Source organism: Delphinapterus leucas, chromosome 11 (assembly GCF_059928025.1).
Source record: "Delphinapterus leucas isolate spDelLeu-1000000601 "Yukka" chromosome 11, BTC_Dleu_Yukka2, whole genome shotgun sequence".
Lineage (NCBI taxonomy): Eukaryota > Metazoa > Chordata > Mammalia > Artiodactyla > Monodontidae > Delphinapterus > Delphinapterus leucas.
Genome location: NC_143139.1, coordinates 65,979,578 through 65,997,222, shown reverse-complemented (window position 1 = coordinate 65,997,222; position 17,645 = coordinate 65,979,578).

Here is a 17,645-nt window from a genome sequence, read left to right as displayed (position 1 = left end):
ATTAGGAAAAAGGCAAATGGTGTCAATGGAGGCATGTTGGAAAAGGGAAGCACTTCGGTGAAGAGCTCTAAAGGTGCATTAACAACTTTATTGCTGTATTGGAGCTAACGCCAAATTGTGCCTGTGGAGAGACAGTTCTCCACAGGTCTTTCACATTTCTGTACATCTTGTGAGCAGACATTAACTGCTATTTTTCTAGACTATCTTTTCAAGAATGTATGTATAGTAAACAGCTTTGCAAGATGGAAGTAGTGTTTTCTTCTTGGAGCAAAGGACAGGTTTGTTTATTGTCCACTATAGTAATATCTCCTTCTGAACAAAAGTCAGGCTCACTTACTGCCCATTATCAAAGAGTCAAGGTCCCTAAGCTTAGGGTTTCTCTTCTGTAGTGCAATGCACTGGATGGGTAGACATCACATGGCCCCTTTCACATCCCTCTTTGGGAACCCAGGATCAGAGAACTGGCTCAAATGCTGTTGCTTTCATTACTGCCATTTCTGTAGTAATAAAATTATTTGTCTCTGAACAGTAATCTTGTGTATTATGTCAGCATCTATGAAACTGGCAGGCAAACTTGTTAGCTAGAAAATAGGGTAAATTTCAGGCCAGTAAAAGTCACAATCTCAGACTCTTTAAAATAATTAGAAAATAACTTCTCTCTATTTTCGTCCTGAAAGAGAGATGGAAAAAAAGAAAAAGATTCTGTAACTCTGTTAGTAAGTGAATGGTTGCTAATTCATTATATGATGATTGTTGTGGCTAGATCATAACGTTTTTATTTAGGTAAACAAATGTTATTAGTCAGATGAAAAATGCCCCATTTGTTCAAAGTTTAATAAACATATTCTTTGTTATATTTTTTTTTACAGAATGGAGTGTTTATGGAAGAAGTAATGGGAACTATTATGAAATAAATGGGGACAATTATTATTGTAATAGTAAATTTCTTTCTGCTCTGACACTTTTAAAAATGAATTGTCAGAAATACTGTTTATAAAAATACACAACAGAAATGAGAATTATTGTGCAAAATAGGCTTAACTGCATCATTCATCTACTCATGTTTATTGTTATCTGTTGTGTACCAAGCACAGTTCTAGATATGGGGGACACAGAAATGACCAGCAGACAAAAGCCTTGCTCTCATGGTGCCATATTCTAATGGAAGGAGAAAGATAATAAATAAGTAGACAGACAGTTGTATAATATGTCCAGCGGTAGTTAATGCTATGAGTAAAAATAAAACATGTTTAGTATATAGAGAATAACAGCAGGAAAGTGCCATTTTTTTAATAGAATGGTTAGAGATGGCCTCTATGCTGAGGTAACATTTGAGCAGAGAACTTCAGAGTGGAGGGAGCAAACCCTGCAGGATTCTGAGGAAGAAGGTACTAGGCTGAGGCAAGAGCAACTGTAAAATCCTAAGTCAGGAGCTTGCTTGGGATGTTTGAGGAGCAACTAGAAGGCCAGTAAAACTGCAGGACAATGAGCAAGAGAGTTGTAAGAGAATGTGGTCAGAGAGGAGTAGAGTATGAAATCATGGAAGGCCTCTGGACTTTGAATTTCACCTTGAGTTAAAAATCTTCGCTCTGCCATTTACCAGCTAAATGTCCCTAAAAAAATTCATCAAAGACACCCTAGATTAGTGAGAAGACCAGGCAGAGAGAAAAGAAAAATATTTCAATTCTACCCACAGTATAGTTTACCAAATTGCTCTTAAGTCATAACTAACTTGAGAAGGGCTTCCCTATATCTGGAAAACACAGATCAAAACAAATAATATTCTAGACAAAACCCATAAAAATTATAACTATATTCACCAGTTCACTCAGTAAACAACCCTTTTGTTGACTTTTAATGAAGCCATTAGGTTTTCCACTAGGATTCTTTCATTTCTTACCCAGTTCTGTGGTATGATCTGAAATTTATCAGAGACCTGTAGTTGTCAAAAGGTCCTTGCTATGAATCTTCTTGAAGATGAAGCACTTTTACAAAAGCATCAGAGGACAACAATAACTGTCTATAAATGACAAAAGACTTTATTTGTTTATTTTTTATTGAAATACAGGTGATTTGCAAGGTTGTTAGTTTCTGGTTTACAGCAAAGTGATTCATATATATATATATATATATGTATGTATTCTTTTTCATATTCTTTTCCATTATGGTATATCACAAGATATTTAATATAGTTCCCTGTGCTATACAGTAGGTCCTTGTTGTTTATCTATTTTATATATAGTAGTTTGTATCTGCTAATCCCAAACTCCTACTTTATCCCTCTGTCTCCATTTCCCATTGGTAACCATAGTTGGTTTTCTATGTCTGTGTGTCTATTTCTGTTTTGTAAATAAGTTCATTTGTATCATATTTTAGATTCCACATATAAGTGATATCATATGATATTTGTCTTTCTCTTTCTGGCTTACTTCACTTAGCATGATAATCTCTAGGTCCATCCATGTTGCTGCAAATGGCATTATTTCATTCTTTTTTATGGCTGTGTAATATTCCATTGTATATATGTACCACATCTTCTTTATCCATTCATCTGTTGATGGACACTTAGGTTGCTTCCATGTCTTGGCTATTGTAAATAGCACTGCTATGAACACGGGGGTGCATGTATCTTTTTAAAAAAATAAATAAATTTATTTATTTTAATATCTTTACTGGAGTATAATTGCTTCACAATGGTGTGTTAGTTTCTGCTTTATAACAAAGTGAATCAGCTATACATATACATACATCCCCATATCTCATCCCTCTTGCATCTCCCTCCCACCCTCCCTATCCCACCCCTCTAGGTGGTCACAAAGCACAGAGCTGATCTCCCTGTGCTATGTGGCTGCTTCCCACTAGCTATTTATTTTATATTTGATAGTGTGTATATGTTCATGTCACTCTCTCACTTCATCCCACCTTACCCTTCTCCCTCCCTGTGTCCTCAAGTCCATTCTCTATGTCTAATTAGAGTATTCTCTGGATATATGCCCAGGAATAGAGCTGGGTCATCATATGGTGACTCTACTTTTAGTTTTTTTAGGAACCTCTATACTGTTTTCCATAGTGGCTGCACCAATCTACATTCCCACTAACAATGTAGGAGGGTTCCCTTTCCTCCACACCCTCTCTAGCATTTACTATTTGTAGACTTTTTAATGATGGCCATTCTGACTTGTGTAAGGTGGTACCTCATTGTAGCTTTGATTTGCATTTCTCTAATAATTAGCGAAGTTGAGCATCTTTTCATATGCTTTTTGGCCATCTGTGTGTCTTCTTTGGAGAAATGTCTATTTTGGTCTTCTGCCCATTTTTTGATTGGGTTGTTTGGTTTTTTTGTTATTGAGTTGTATGAGCTGTTTGCATATTTCAGAAATTAATCCCTTGTGGGTCACATTGTTTTCAAATATTTTCTCCCAATCCATCGGTTATCTTTTTATTGTTTGTTTATGGTTTCCTTTGCTGTGGAAAAGCTTATAAGTTTGATTAGGTCCCATTTGTTTATTTTTGCCTTTATTTCTCTTGCCTTGAGAGACTGACCTAAGAAAACATTGCTATGATTTATGTCAGAGAACGTTTTGCCTATGTTCTCTTCTAGGAGTTTTATGGTATCATGTCTTATATTTACGTCTTTAAGCCATTTTGAGTTTATTTTTGTATAGGGTGTGAGGGAATGTTGTGACTTCACTGATCTACATGTGGCTGTCTAGCATTCCCAATACCACTCACTGAAGAGACTGTCTTTTCTCCATTTATATTCTTGCCTCCTTTGTTGAAGATTAATTGACTACAGGCGTGTGGGTTTATTTCTGGGCTCTGTATTCTGTTCCACTGATCCATATGTCTGTTTTTGTGCCAGTATCATACTGTTTTGATTACTGTAGCTTTGTAGAATTGTTTGAAGTCTGGGAGAGTTATGCCTCCAGCTTTGTTCTTTTTCCTCAGTATGGGTTTGGCAATTCTGGGTCTTTTATGGTTCCATATAAATTTGAGGATTATTTGTTCTAGTTCTGTGAAAAATGTCATGGGTAATTTGATAGGGATCCCATTAAATCTGTAGACTGCTTTGGGTAGAATGGACATTTTATCAATATTAATCCTTCCAGTCCAAGAGCATGGAATATCTTTCCATTTCTTTGAATCATCTTCCATTTCTTTTATCAATGTTTTATAGTTCTCAGCATATAGGCCTTTCACCCCCTTGGTCAGGTTTATTCCCAAGTATTTTTTTTTTTAATGCGATTTTAAAAGGGATTGTTTTTTACTTTCCCTTTCTGATATTTCATTGTTAGTGTAAAGAAATGCAACTGAGTTTTATATGTTAATCTTGTATCCTGCTACCCTGAAGAATTTGTTTATCAGTTCTAGTAATTTTTGTGTGGAGTCTTTAGGGTTTTCTATATACAGTATCATGCCATCTGCCTATTTTACCTCTTCCCTTCTAATTTGGATACCTTTTATTTCTTTTTCTTGAATGACAACAGACTTTAAAAGGCACAGTTAAATAACTGATTACAATGTAATCGATAAAGAAACTTGTTTACAATAACCAGTTTTATGACTGATTATAATATTAACCCTTAAAAACCTTAATCTCTGGCAAAACCCAAGAAGTAAGTAATTGTGAACTGTTTGTCATAACAGCATTTCCTGATTGGGACACTTATGTTTTCATCTTCCTCTCTTGAGAAGGCAAAGGTAGGTAAACTTAGACCTACCCAGCAATTAATGTTCCAATATTTTATCCTATTTGAAATGACCCAGATAGTCAATGAATTCTCTTCATTTAACTTGGTTCAGTTTCAAGTTAACAAAATCTGGAGCAACTATTATAGATAGACATTCCCAAAAGATAATTATTTGTATAGAGTTTACCCAAAAGCTCTTATTTACAGTCACTTAAAGTTTCATCATATCAAGTCACTTTACTTGCTAAAAATTTGCAACAGATATAATAAGGTCTTACTTGCCCTTAATAAACCAAAATACAACAGAATTATTATATTTAACACTGATGACTCTAAAGAGCTCATCACAAACCAGTCTTGGCAAGCCATCTGGAGGCAGAGGCATGCCATATTTACAAGGTACACATATACGCACATATATCCATATAGACACAGAGATCTCACAGTTTTCCTGCTAGATTTTAAAAAGGCAGCTCTCTCTTTTCTGTTTTTTCCTTCAAGCTCAGGAATTAGATGCAAGTTCCTGAGATTCCCAGATAGACCATTTACATCTCAAAGGCACAGGAAGAGAAATAACAATTCCTTCTAGAAAGCTAACTTCCTCAACAACATATACAAAAAACAGTTTTAGAATGTCAAAAGAGTCCCATCTTGGACATCTTCAGGGTTTTGTTTTTTTTTTTTCAGTTTCTAAATAACCAATTCGGTTTAAACAAATAACAGTATTAGACAATAATACATATCATTCACTCACATTCACATGCCTCACTTTCAGAGGAACATGAATCAGCATTCAAGTTACTAGAACTCCCTAATGAAGGTCAAAACCAGGGAGAGAGAATAGGATTTGAACTCAAGGTACTCTTGCACACACTCCAGATAAAAGCCAAACCAATTACAAAAGGTTCACTTTGATACAACAGTGGAGCCATTAGAGGCATTGTTCTCCAGGTCTCAAGGAGTACTGAAGCCAAATAGCCTTACAATAAAAATATCATTTTCTTTCATTTATGAGGGCATACCTGAAGGTCTACAGTTTTGCAAAATATACCCTAGGTGAACTACAAGATAGAACAGAGCTCTGATCGCCCCAGCACCGTATTTCTTATGTTTCTCCCAAGTCTACTATGACTTATGCAGCCTGAGCAACTGAATGACCTACTAAGGGACTGAGGATGGAAACTAAAGCCCCAAACCATCCTCCAGGAGTGTACTGTAGTATCGTGTCCTTCATTCCTGCTATAAATAATTCATTGTATGTGCCCAGATACGGCTGAGTATACACAGCGTGTTTCATGCCTAGCTCTCTTCATACACCCTGTAGTTCTCCCATGGTTTACCAAGAGAGAGGAGTAGTAGGTACATCCCCTTTGTTAGGCCAGGTGACACGACAGGTGGCCATTATCCAGGAGAGCAGGGAAATCACTTCATCCTCATTGATGGCCCCATATAAGCACTGTCACAGGGCTGGGTGGCTAGTCACAGAGGCCATCTTTAACATTTCCTGGCCAGTTAACACAATGTCATCCCAGTGCTGGGGCGCCTAACCTTCACCTCAGCTATTAGCTCAGCATCTGTGGCCTTTCTTAACATAGAAAGCAATAGCCAGCCCACAGCCATAGCCATCACCTTATTGTCTAACTTCCTTTTTCCCACTGTAATGGTGTCCAGTATCTCCGCAACAGCCTTATGGGTGTCTATGAGTTCTCTGTACTCTCTTGCAAGCCCCATTCCTCGAGGACAGCCACCACTGGGCCCTACATACTAGTGGACAGCCACTTTTGGGATTACCCCCGCACCTTTCAGGCGACGGGCTAGTGCATGGCCCCCGCAATTTTCCATTCCCTGTCCTTCTCAGACAGGAATTTCAAGGTGGGCTTGTACCCACCTTGGGGGGCAGGGCACAAACATTAAAAGAATGACACAGCCATTAAGAATAACAGGATATGACAAAAACTGGTTAGAACTCATTAGGCTCAAGGTGGCAGAAGATATGACTTCCAGAAGACCTTGAGCCTCCTTATAAACTCACTGTAATATATTAGCATACTAAATGACACACCCACGAGCACCATGACAGCTCCGAGGCCAGCCCAATTCCTGGAAATCCCTTCCCCTTCTCCAAAATAGTTAGAATATTCCTCCTATCCATTAGCGTATAAGATTGCCCAGCCCATAAAAACTAAACTCCCAAGGCCCAGGGCCGCTCTCACCTTCTGAGACAGACTGCATTCTGCCTATGGATAATGTGTCTTTCTAAATAAACCTGCTTTCACTTTACTATGGCTCACTCTTGAATTCTTTCCTGCCCGAAGCCAAGGACCCTCACTTGGTGGGCTGTCCCAGGGACTCACCCGGGACCTGGGATGTGACCATTCTCTCACACCCCGTTTTCCTGCAACACGTATTTCCCGACATCTCGGCGCTCACGGGAGTTTCCTCAGTATCCCGGCTGGCTCCGGCAATTGTTGGGCTGCACCTCGCTGCAAGCCCTGTACTTGCCCAGCTTCAAGACTGAAGAAAAAGCCCGGAGTCAGCAACAGAGACATCAATGGTTTAATGGATAGGGGCAGCTTACTTGTCTGAAGCAAGGTCCTGGAGCAACACCTCACCGTGTGTGGATGGCGAACAAGACATGGCAGCAGTCTTCACTCCCGGGAGAGGGATGGTTACCTGTTTTAGTGGAAATTGACATCAGGTTGGCTCATCCCTTACTAGGGAAACTAGTAGAGGGGCACGCCCCTCACCGCCCCTATGATAAGCTATCATAGTGGAGATGTGCTGACCTAAAGCTAGAACAAGCATTAGCTGGGGACTGGGGCAAGTACGTAGGAAGCAAAGAGTGAAGTTATTTATTGGTTTACAGCTTTATTTTTCTCTCGGCAAAATTTCTTGGAACTAAGTCAGGTTAACAGGTGATCTACAGTCTCTGCTGTCATAGTGACACAGATGCCTTCAATTCTCAGCTCTTATTTGCTGTCATTCTTCCTCTCAGGCTGGAGGACAGATAGATCATTGTTATCTGGGGAAAAAATCAGTCTAGATCTATACCACATTTTGTAAAGTCATGATTTCATAGCAAGTTGCTGGTGGTGTTATTTCAACTGCTACACATATCAGGTTTTCTTGTTCTTTTTGTAATATGATCATTTTGGGGGATCACTTGATAGGACGGTGACTGCAGAGTAGGGTATTGTAACCAAAATTGGGGTCTGGCTGCTCGCTGCTCAAAAGCCAATAAGGAGGCAAGTTTGGTGGACAGGAAAGTTTGCTTTATTTTGGTTGCTGGCAACGGGGTGGGGAGGGCGGATGCCTGTCCAAAGGCCGACTCCCCTCCTAAAACCAGTGGGCAAGAGCTTTTATTGCTGAAGGGAGGGGGCTCCATGCAGAAACAGCACAGTCAGCTCTGACAGTCGTCTTGAAATTGGTCATGCGATGGTCTGACCAGCGTCACCTTGATTGTTTCAAGTACAGTTAATCTTCAGTTCCAGGGTCGGTTTGTTCCCATTTCCTTGAGGCCCGTTCTCGGAGTTGTGGCAGCTTAAATCATGGCTACAGTCTGGCCATCATGTAGTTAACTTCTTCCACCTGCTGGGGGTTTCAGTATCTACAAGACAGCCCACAGGATATGGCTCAGAATATTATCTATAGCCCTTGAGGAGGAACTAAAGTCCTTGACTATGTTTACTGACTAAACTATTATTATTTGGTCTCCTGTGACTGTTTTCCTTTGTTTCTGCATTTTCTCACTTCTCTGATTAAACTTATTCTTTGGCTAAGGTTTTTCCTAGACAAAAAAAGGCAGGCAGAGGACATGGCGGGGGCATAGACCATAGGGTCCTTCTCCGTTTCAGGATAAGATGTTGGAGATCACACATTTGAACTGTGCCATTCAGACAAATATGAGGAGCATAATTATAATCAGAGTTTATAGACTTCTAAGCCTAAATCCGAGAGTACCTAAATTAAACAAAGAAAACAGATCCTATCTTCATTCTGAAGAGTCTACAGAACCAGATTTGGAGGTATTAGCCAAATCAATTAATTGCATAATTTCTTCACTGGTTTTTCAGATCTTCTTAGTAATTTTAAAGGTCTCATAAATTTTGTAGAGATGAAGGTACAACAATTTTTCCTCTCAAATGGCATATTGACAACCTCAAGATGCCAGTATGCTGTCGAGGGCTCCTCTGTTTCAAATCATCATATTTCCAATCTCATGCAGTTCTTAGTGAGATTGTCTAGCTCCTCTGTCAGTCATTGAACCATGGCAGGTAGGAGCTTCCTCACTTTCTGTGTCTCCTTTAAAGCATAATATGAAAAGCCCTGAGGACAGAACAAAGCTATCTAGAATTTCCATTGAGTGACTAAGGCTTTGAACCTCAAATTGAGGCCCAGTTTTTTTCCTTCTTGTATCAAGTTATAAAGTGAGCTCTTTTTCAAAGAAGGAGAAATAGGGGGCCAAAATGGACGCTGTGTGATATCAGAGATCATCCTGAAGACAGACATCACTTTACTGAGATAACTAGATCCTGTCCAGCTTTTTGAGAGTATCCAATACATTATTATCATTATTATTATTGCCATAAATTCAATACCAGGCTTTGGAGTCTATCTAACGATGTGGTCTTGGCTATAATATCCCTATGGGGTATCTCAGTTTCATTGCATGGTTTCAGCCCCATTCAGAAGTAGTTAGGTGCTAGGCAGGAGATTATAAAGTGGAGACATGATTAAACAGATAAATGGTTAGATCTGATAGGGAATCAGATGCTTACATATTAAGCCTTCTTTGTAAGGTCTGTAAATGTAACAGAGGTAAAATGCAAGCCATTTACTTCCTATTTTCTTTCTGAGAATTAACTCTGTGAAAGTTTGGTTATAGGGTCTATTTATTACAAATGGACCTTGGCTGTTGTTTCAGTGGAAGCAGAAACCTTCCATTATAGATATTTTATGATAGGGGTTTTTACATTTTTGATTACCTGGACTATTATGTTATCTACCAGATTAAAAAGTCATGTCATGTTTGAGTCCAATTATTGATGAGAGCAAATGTGTTTTTACAAGGGATTGATACTTAAAGAAATTGGTTGGTACTCAGAGGTAAATGTACTCAAACCAAACAGTTCAATTGTACATTTTGTTTGAATCATGAAAAGATTGCAACCAGGGATTGGACTCATACCAAGGAGTATATGAGGATTTAGAAAGCAACGTGAAGTGTAAAATTTGTAAGTATTACGGTTAAGAAAAAACATATTTTTGTAAAAATTCAAAACCTTAATCCAGCAGAGGACAGAAATCATTCAGGAAAATAAAGAACAGAGGCATGATCCTGTCCCAGGGCTTCCGGGAAGATGGCGGAAGAGTAAGATGTGGAGATCACCTTCCTCCCCACAGATACACCAGAAATACATCTACACGTGGGACAACTCCTACAGAACACCTACTGAACGCTGGCAGAAGACCTCAGACCTCCCAAAAGTCAAGAAACCCCCCACGTACCTGGGTAGGGCAAAAGAAAAAAGAATAAACAGAGACAAAAGGATAGGGACGGGACCTGCACCAGTGGGAGGGAGCTGTGAAGGAGTAAAGGTTTGCACACACTAGAAGCCCCTTCGCGGGCGGAGACTGCGGGTGGCAGAGGCGGGGAGCTTCGGGGCCACGGAGGAGAGCACAGCAAGAGGGGTGTGGAGGGCAAAGCAGAGAGATTCCCGCACAGAGGATCAGGGCCGACCGGTACTCACCAGCTGGAGAGGCTTGTCGGCTCACCCGCTGGGCTTCGGGCGGGGCTGGGAGTTGAGGCTCGGGCTTTGGTCTGAGCGCAGGGAGAGGGCTGGGGTTGGCGGCGTGAACACAGCCTGCAGGGGGTTAGTGCGCCACGGCTAGCCAGGAGGGAGTCCGGGGAAAAGTCTGGACCTGCCAAAGAGGCAAGAGACTTTTTCTTCCCTCTTTGTTTCCTGGTGCGCGAGGAGAGGGGATTAAGAGCGCTGCTTAAAGGAGCTCCAGAGACGGGCGCGAGCCGCGGCTAAAAGCGCGGACCCCAGAGACGGGCATGAGACGCTAAGGCTGCTGCTGCCGCCACCAAGAAGCCTGTGTGCGAGCACAGGTCACTACCCACATCCCCCTACCAGGGAGCCTGTGCAGCCCGCCACTGCCAGGGTCCCGGGATGCAGTGACAACTTCGCCGGGAGAACGCACGCGCGCCTCAGGCTGGTGCAACGTCACGTCGGCCTCTGCCGGTGCAGGCCCGCCCCGCACTCCATGCCCCTCCCTCCCCCGGTCCTGAGTGAGCCAGAGCCCCCGAATCAGCGGTTCCTTTAACCCCGTCCTGTCTGAGCGAAGAACAGAGGCCCTCCGGCGACCTGCACGCAGAGGCGGGGCCAAATCCAAAGCTGAGCTCCTGGGAGCTGTGAGAACAAAGAAGAGAAAGGGAAATCTCTCCCAGCAGCCTCAGAAGCAGCGGATTAAAGGTCCGCAATCAACTTGATGTACCCTGCAGCTGTGGAATACCTGAAGCGACAACGAATCATCCCAAATTGAGGAGGTGGACATTGAGAGCAAGATTTATGATTTTTTCCCCTTTTCCTCTTTTTGTGAGTGTGTATGTGTATGCTTCTGTGGAAGATTTTGTCTGTATAGCTTTGCTTCCACCATTTGTCCTAGGGTTCTATCCGTCTGTTTTTGTTTTTTAATTTTTTTTCCTTTTAATAATTATTTTTTATTTTAATAACTTTATTATATTTTATTTTACTTTATCTTCTTTCTTATTTTTCCTTCCCTCCTTCCTTCCTCCCTCCCTCCCTCCTTTCTTTCTTTCTTTCTACTTCTACTAATTCTTTCTTTCTATTTTTTCTCCCTTTTCTTCTGAGCCGTGTGGATGAAAGGCTCTTGGTGCTCCAGCCAGGAGTCAGTGCTGTGCCTCTGAGGTGGGAGGGCCAACTTCAGGACACTGGTCCACAAGAGACCTCCCAGCTCCACATAATATCAAATGGCGAAAATCTCCCAGAGAACTCCATCTCAACACCAGCACACAGCTTCACTCAACGACCAGCACACTACAGTGCTGGACACCCTATGCCAAACAACTAGCAAGACAGGAACGCAGCCCCACCAATTAGCAGAGAGGCTGCCTAAAATCATAATAAGTCCACAGACACCCCAAAACACACCACCAAATGTGGACCTGCCAGCCAGAAAGACAAGATCCAGCCTCATCCACCAAAACACAGGCACTAGTCCCCTCCACCAGGAAGCCTACACAACCCACTGAACCAACCTTAGCCACTGGGGACAGACACCGAAAACAACGGGAACTACGAACCTGCAGCCTGCAAAAAGGAGACCCCAAATGCAGTAAGATAAGCAAAATGAGAAGACAGAAAAACACACAGCAGATGAAGGAGCAAGATAAAAACCCACCAGACCTAACAAATGAAGAGGAAATAGGCAGTCTACCTGAAAAAGAATTCAGAATAATGAGAGTAAAGATGATCCAAAATCTTGGAAATAGAATAGAGAAAATGCGGGAAACATTTAACAAGGACCTAGAAGAACTAAAGATGAAACAAACAATGATGAACAACACAATAAATGGAATTAAAAGTACTCTGGATGGGATCAATAGCAGAATAACTGAGGCAGAAGAACGGATAAGTGAGCTCAAGATAAAATAGTGGAAATAACTACTGCAGAGCAGAATAAAGAAAAAAGAATGAAAAGAACTGAGGACAGTCTCAGAGACCTCTGGGACAACATTAAATGCAACAACATTCGAATTATAGGGGTTCCAGAAGAAGAAGAGAAAAAGAAAGGGACTGAGAAAATATTTGAAGAGGTTATGGTTGAAAACTTCCCTAATATGGGAAAGGAAATAGTTAATCAAGTCCAGGAAGCACAGAGAGTCCCATACAGGATAAATTCAAGGAGAAATACACCAATACACATATTAATCAAACTGTCAAAAATTAAATACAAAGAAAACATATTAAAAGCCGCAAGGGAAAAAAAACAAATAACGCACAAGGGAATCCCCATAAGGTTAACAGCTGATCTTTCAGCAGAAACTCTGCAAGCCAGAAGCGACTGGCAGGACATATTTAAAGTGATGAAGGAGAAAAACCTACAAAAAAGATTCCTCTACCCAGCAAGGATCTCATTCAGATTTGATGGAGAAATTAAAACCTTTACAGACAAGCAAAAGCTGAGAGAGTTCAGCACCACCAAACCAGCTTTACAACAACTGCTAAAGGAACTTCTCTAGGCGAGAAACACAAGAGAAGGAAAAGACATACAATAGTGAACCCAAAACAATTAAGAAAATGGGAATAGGAATATACATATCGATAATTACCTTAAATGTAAATGGACTAAATGCTCCCACCAAAAGACACAGATTGGCTGAATGCATACAAAAACAAGACCCATATATTTGCTGTCTACAAGAGACCCACTTCAGACCTAGAGACATACAGACTGAAAGTAAGGGCATGGAAAAAGATATTCCTTGCAAATGGAAACCAAAAGAAAGCTGGAGTAGCAATTCTCATATCAGACAAAATAGACTTTAAAATAAAGACTATTAGAAGAGACAAAGAAGGACACTACATAATGATCAAGGGATCAATCCACGAAGAAGATATAACAATTGTAAATATTTATGCACCCAACATAGGAGTACCTCAATACATAAGGCAAATACTAACAGCCATAAAAGGGGAAATCGACAATAACACATTCATAGTAGGGGACTTTAACACCCCACTTTCACCAATGGACAGATCATCCAAAATGAAAATAAATAAGGAAACACAAGCTTTAAATGATCCATTAAACGAGATGGACTTAATTGATATTTATAGGACATTCCATCCAAAAACAACAGAATACACATTATTCTCAAGTGCTCATGGAACATTCTCCAGGATAGATCATATCTTGGGTCACAAATCAAGCCTTGGTAAATTTAAGAAAATTGAAATCATATCAAGTATATTTTCTGACCACAAAACTATGAGACTAGATATCAATTACAGGAAAAGATCTGTAAAAAATACAAACACATGGAGGCTAAACAATACAACACTTAATAACGAAGTGATCACTGAAGAAATCAAAGAGGAAATAAAAGAATACCTAGAAACAAATGACAATGGAGACACGACGACCCAAACTCTACGGGATACAGCAAAAGCAGTTCTAAGAGAGAAGTTTCTAGCAATACAATCCTACCTCAAGAAACAAGAAACATCTCAAATAAACAACCTAATCTTACACCTAAAGCAATTAGAGAAAGAAGGACAAAGAAACACCAAAGTTAGCAGAAGGAAAGAAGTCATAAAAATCAGATCAGAAATAAATGAAAAAGAAATGAAGGAAATGATAGCAAAGATCAATAAAACTAAAAGCTGGTTCTTTGAGAAGATAAACAAAATTGATAAACCATTAGCCAGACTCATCAAGAAAAAAAGGGAGAACACTCAAATCAATAGTATTAGAAATGAAAAAGGAGAAGTAACAACTGACACTGCAGAAATACAAAAGATCAGGGGAGATTACTACAAGAAACTCTATGCCAATAAAATGGACAACCTGGAAGAAATGGACAAATTCTTAGAAATGCACAACCTGCCAAGACTGCATCAGGAAGAAATAGAAAATATGAACAGACCAATCACAAGCACTGAAATTGAAACTGTGATTAAAAATCTTCCAACAAACAAAAGCCCAGGACCAGATGGCTTCACAGGCGAATTCTATCAAATATTTAGAGAAGAGCTAACCCCTATCCTTCTCAAACTCTTCCAAAATATAGCAGAGGGAGGAACACTCCCAAACTCATTCTACGAGGCCACCATCACCCTGATACCAAAACCAGACAAGGATGTCACAAAAAAAGAAAATTATAGGCCAATATCACTGATGAATATAGATGCAAAAGTCCTCAACAAAATACTAGCAAACAGAATCCAGCAGCACATTAAACGGATCATACACCATGATCAAGTGGGGTTTATTCCAGGAATGCAAGGATTCTTCAATATACACAAATCAATCAACGTGATACACCATATTAACAAATTGAAGGAGAAAAACCATATGATCATCTCAATAGATGCAGAGAAAGCTTTCAACAAAATTCAACACCCAGTTATTATAAAAACCCTGCAGAAAGTAGGCATAGAGGGAACTTTCCTACACATAATAAAGGCCATATATGACAAACGCACAGCCAACATCATCCTCAATTGTGAAAAACTGAAAGCATTTCCAATAAGATCAGGAACAAGACAAAGTTGCCCACTCTCTCCACTCTTATTCAACATAGTTTTGGAAGTTTTAGCCACAGTAATCAGAGAAGAAAAGGAAATAAAAGGAATCCAAATCGGAAAAGAAGAAGTAAAGCTGTCGCTCTTTGCAGATGACATGATACTATACATACAGAATCCTAAAGATGCTACCAGAAAACTACTAGAGCTAATCAATGAATTTGGTAAAGTAGCAGGATACAAAATTAATGCACAGAAATCTCTGGCCTTCCTATACACTAAGGATGAAAAACCTGAAAGTGAAATCAAGAAAACACTCCCGTTTACCACTGCAACAAAAAGAATAAAATATCTAGGAATAAACCTACCTAAGGAGACAAAAGACCTGTATGCAGAAAATTATAAGACACTGATGAAAAAAAGTAAAGATGATACAAATAGACAGAGAGATATACCATGTTCTTTGATTGGAAGAATCAACATTGTGAAAATGACTCTACTACTCAAAGCAATCTACAGATTCAATGCAATCCCTATCAAACTACCACTGTCATTTTTCACAGAACTAGAACAAAAAATTTCACAATTTGTATGGAAACACAAAAGACCCCGAATAGCTGAAGCAATCTTGAGAATGAAAAACGGAGCTGGAGGAATCAGGCTCCCTGACTTCAGACTATACTACAAAGCTACAGTAATCAAGACAGTATGGTACTGGCAGAAAAACTGAAATATAGATCAATGGAACAGGATAGAAAGCCCAGAGATAAACCCACGCACATAGGGTCACCTTATCTTTGATAAAGGAGGCAGGAATGTACAGTGGAGAAAGGACAGCCTCTTCAATAAGTGGTGCTGGGAAAACTAGACAGGTACATGTAAGAGTATGAGATTAGATCACTCCCTAACTCCATACACAAACATAAGCTCAAAATGGATTAAAGACCTAAATGTAAGGCCAGAAACTATCAAACTCTTAGAGGAAAACATAGGCAGAACACTCTATGACATAAATCACAGCAAGATACTTTTTGACACACCTCCTAGAGAAATGGAAATAAAAACAAAAATAAGCAAATGGGACCTAATGAAACTTAAAAGCTTTTATACAGCAAAGGAAACCATAAACAAGACCAAAAGACAACCCTCAGAATGGAAGAATATATTTGCAAATGAAGCAACTGACAAAGGATTAATCTCCAAAATTTACGAGCAGCTCATGCAGCTCAATAACAAAAAAACAAACAACCCAATCCAAAAATGGTCAGAAGACCTAAATAGACATTTCTCCAAAGAAGATATACAGACTGCCAACAAACACATGAAAGAATGCTCAGTAACATTAATCATTAGAGAAATGTAAATCAAAACTACAATGAGATATCATCTCACACCATTCAGAATGGCCATCATCAAAAAATCTAGAAATAATAAATGCTGGAGAGGGTGTGGAGAAAAGGGAACCCTCTTGCACTGTTGGTGGGAATGTAAATTGATACAGCCACTGTGGAGAACAGTATGGAGGTTCCTTAAAAAACTACCAATAGAACTACCATACGACCCAGCAATCCCACTACTGGGCATATACCCTGAGAAAACCATAATTCAGAAAGAGTCATGTACTAAAATGTTCATTGCAGCTCTATTTACAATAGCCCGGAGATGGAAACAACCTAAGTGTCCATCATCGGATGAATGGATAAAGAAGATGTGGCACATATATACAATGGAATATTACTCAGCCATAAAAAGAAACGAAATTGAGCTATTTGTAATGAGGTGGATAGACCTAGAGTCTGTCATACAGAGTGAAGTAAGTCAGAAAGAGAAAGACAAATACCGTATGCTAACACATATATATGGAATTTAAGGAAAAAAATGTCATGAAGTACCTAGGGGTAAGACAGGAATAAAGACACAAACCTACTAGAGAATAGACTTGAGGATATGGGGAGGGGCAAGAGTAAGCTGTGACAAAGTGGCATGGACATATATACACTACCAAACGTAAAATAGATAGCTAGTGGGAAGCAGCCGCATAGCACAGGGAGATCGGCTCGGTGCTTTGTGACCACCTAGAGGGGTGGGATAGGGAGGGTGGGAGGGAGGGAGATGCAAGAGGGAAGAGATATGGGAACATATGTATATGTATAACTGATTTACTTTGTTATAAAGCAGCAACTAACACACCATTGTAAAGCAATTATACTCCAATAAAGATGTAGGAAAAAAAAAAAGAACAGAGGCATGAAGATTAAAGCAAGACAATCTGTAGCTCTGGTGAACTAGATCTTGTCCTGCAGGTTTTGGGTGCATGCTGTGTTCATCCTACAGTTATCCTCTTGATATGAAGCCCTTGGTTGATGAAGTCTCCTTCTGATGACTATCTGCTTCTGAAGTATTATTAAGAATCCTTTATTTTAAATCTCTCAAAGGAATGGCAGTCCAAGTATTGAAGTATGAAGATTTGCATCTCTTTAGCTGAGATCCATGAATCTGAGGATCTACACCACAGATTTTAATTGCTATGTTAGTGGTTAGAAGTACCTAATACAGTTGTTTCCAAAGTAATTCCAAGACATTTTCCATCTTATTTCTTTTTCAGAAGATAAAATCTCTGAGTTCTATCATGTAAAGTTTGAGAGGATGTGAAGGAAAGGCAGCTTGTCCATGTTGGTGATAA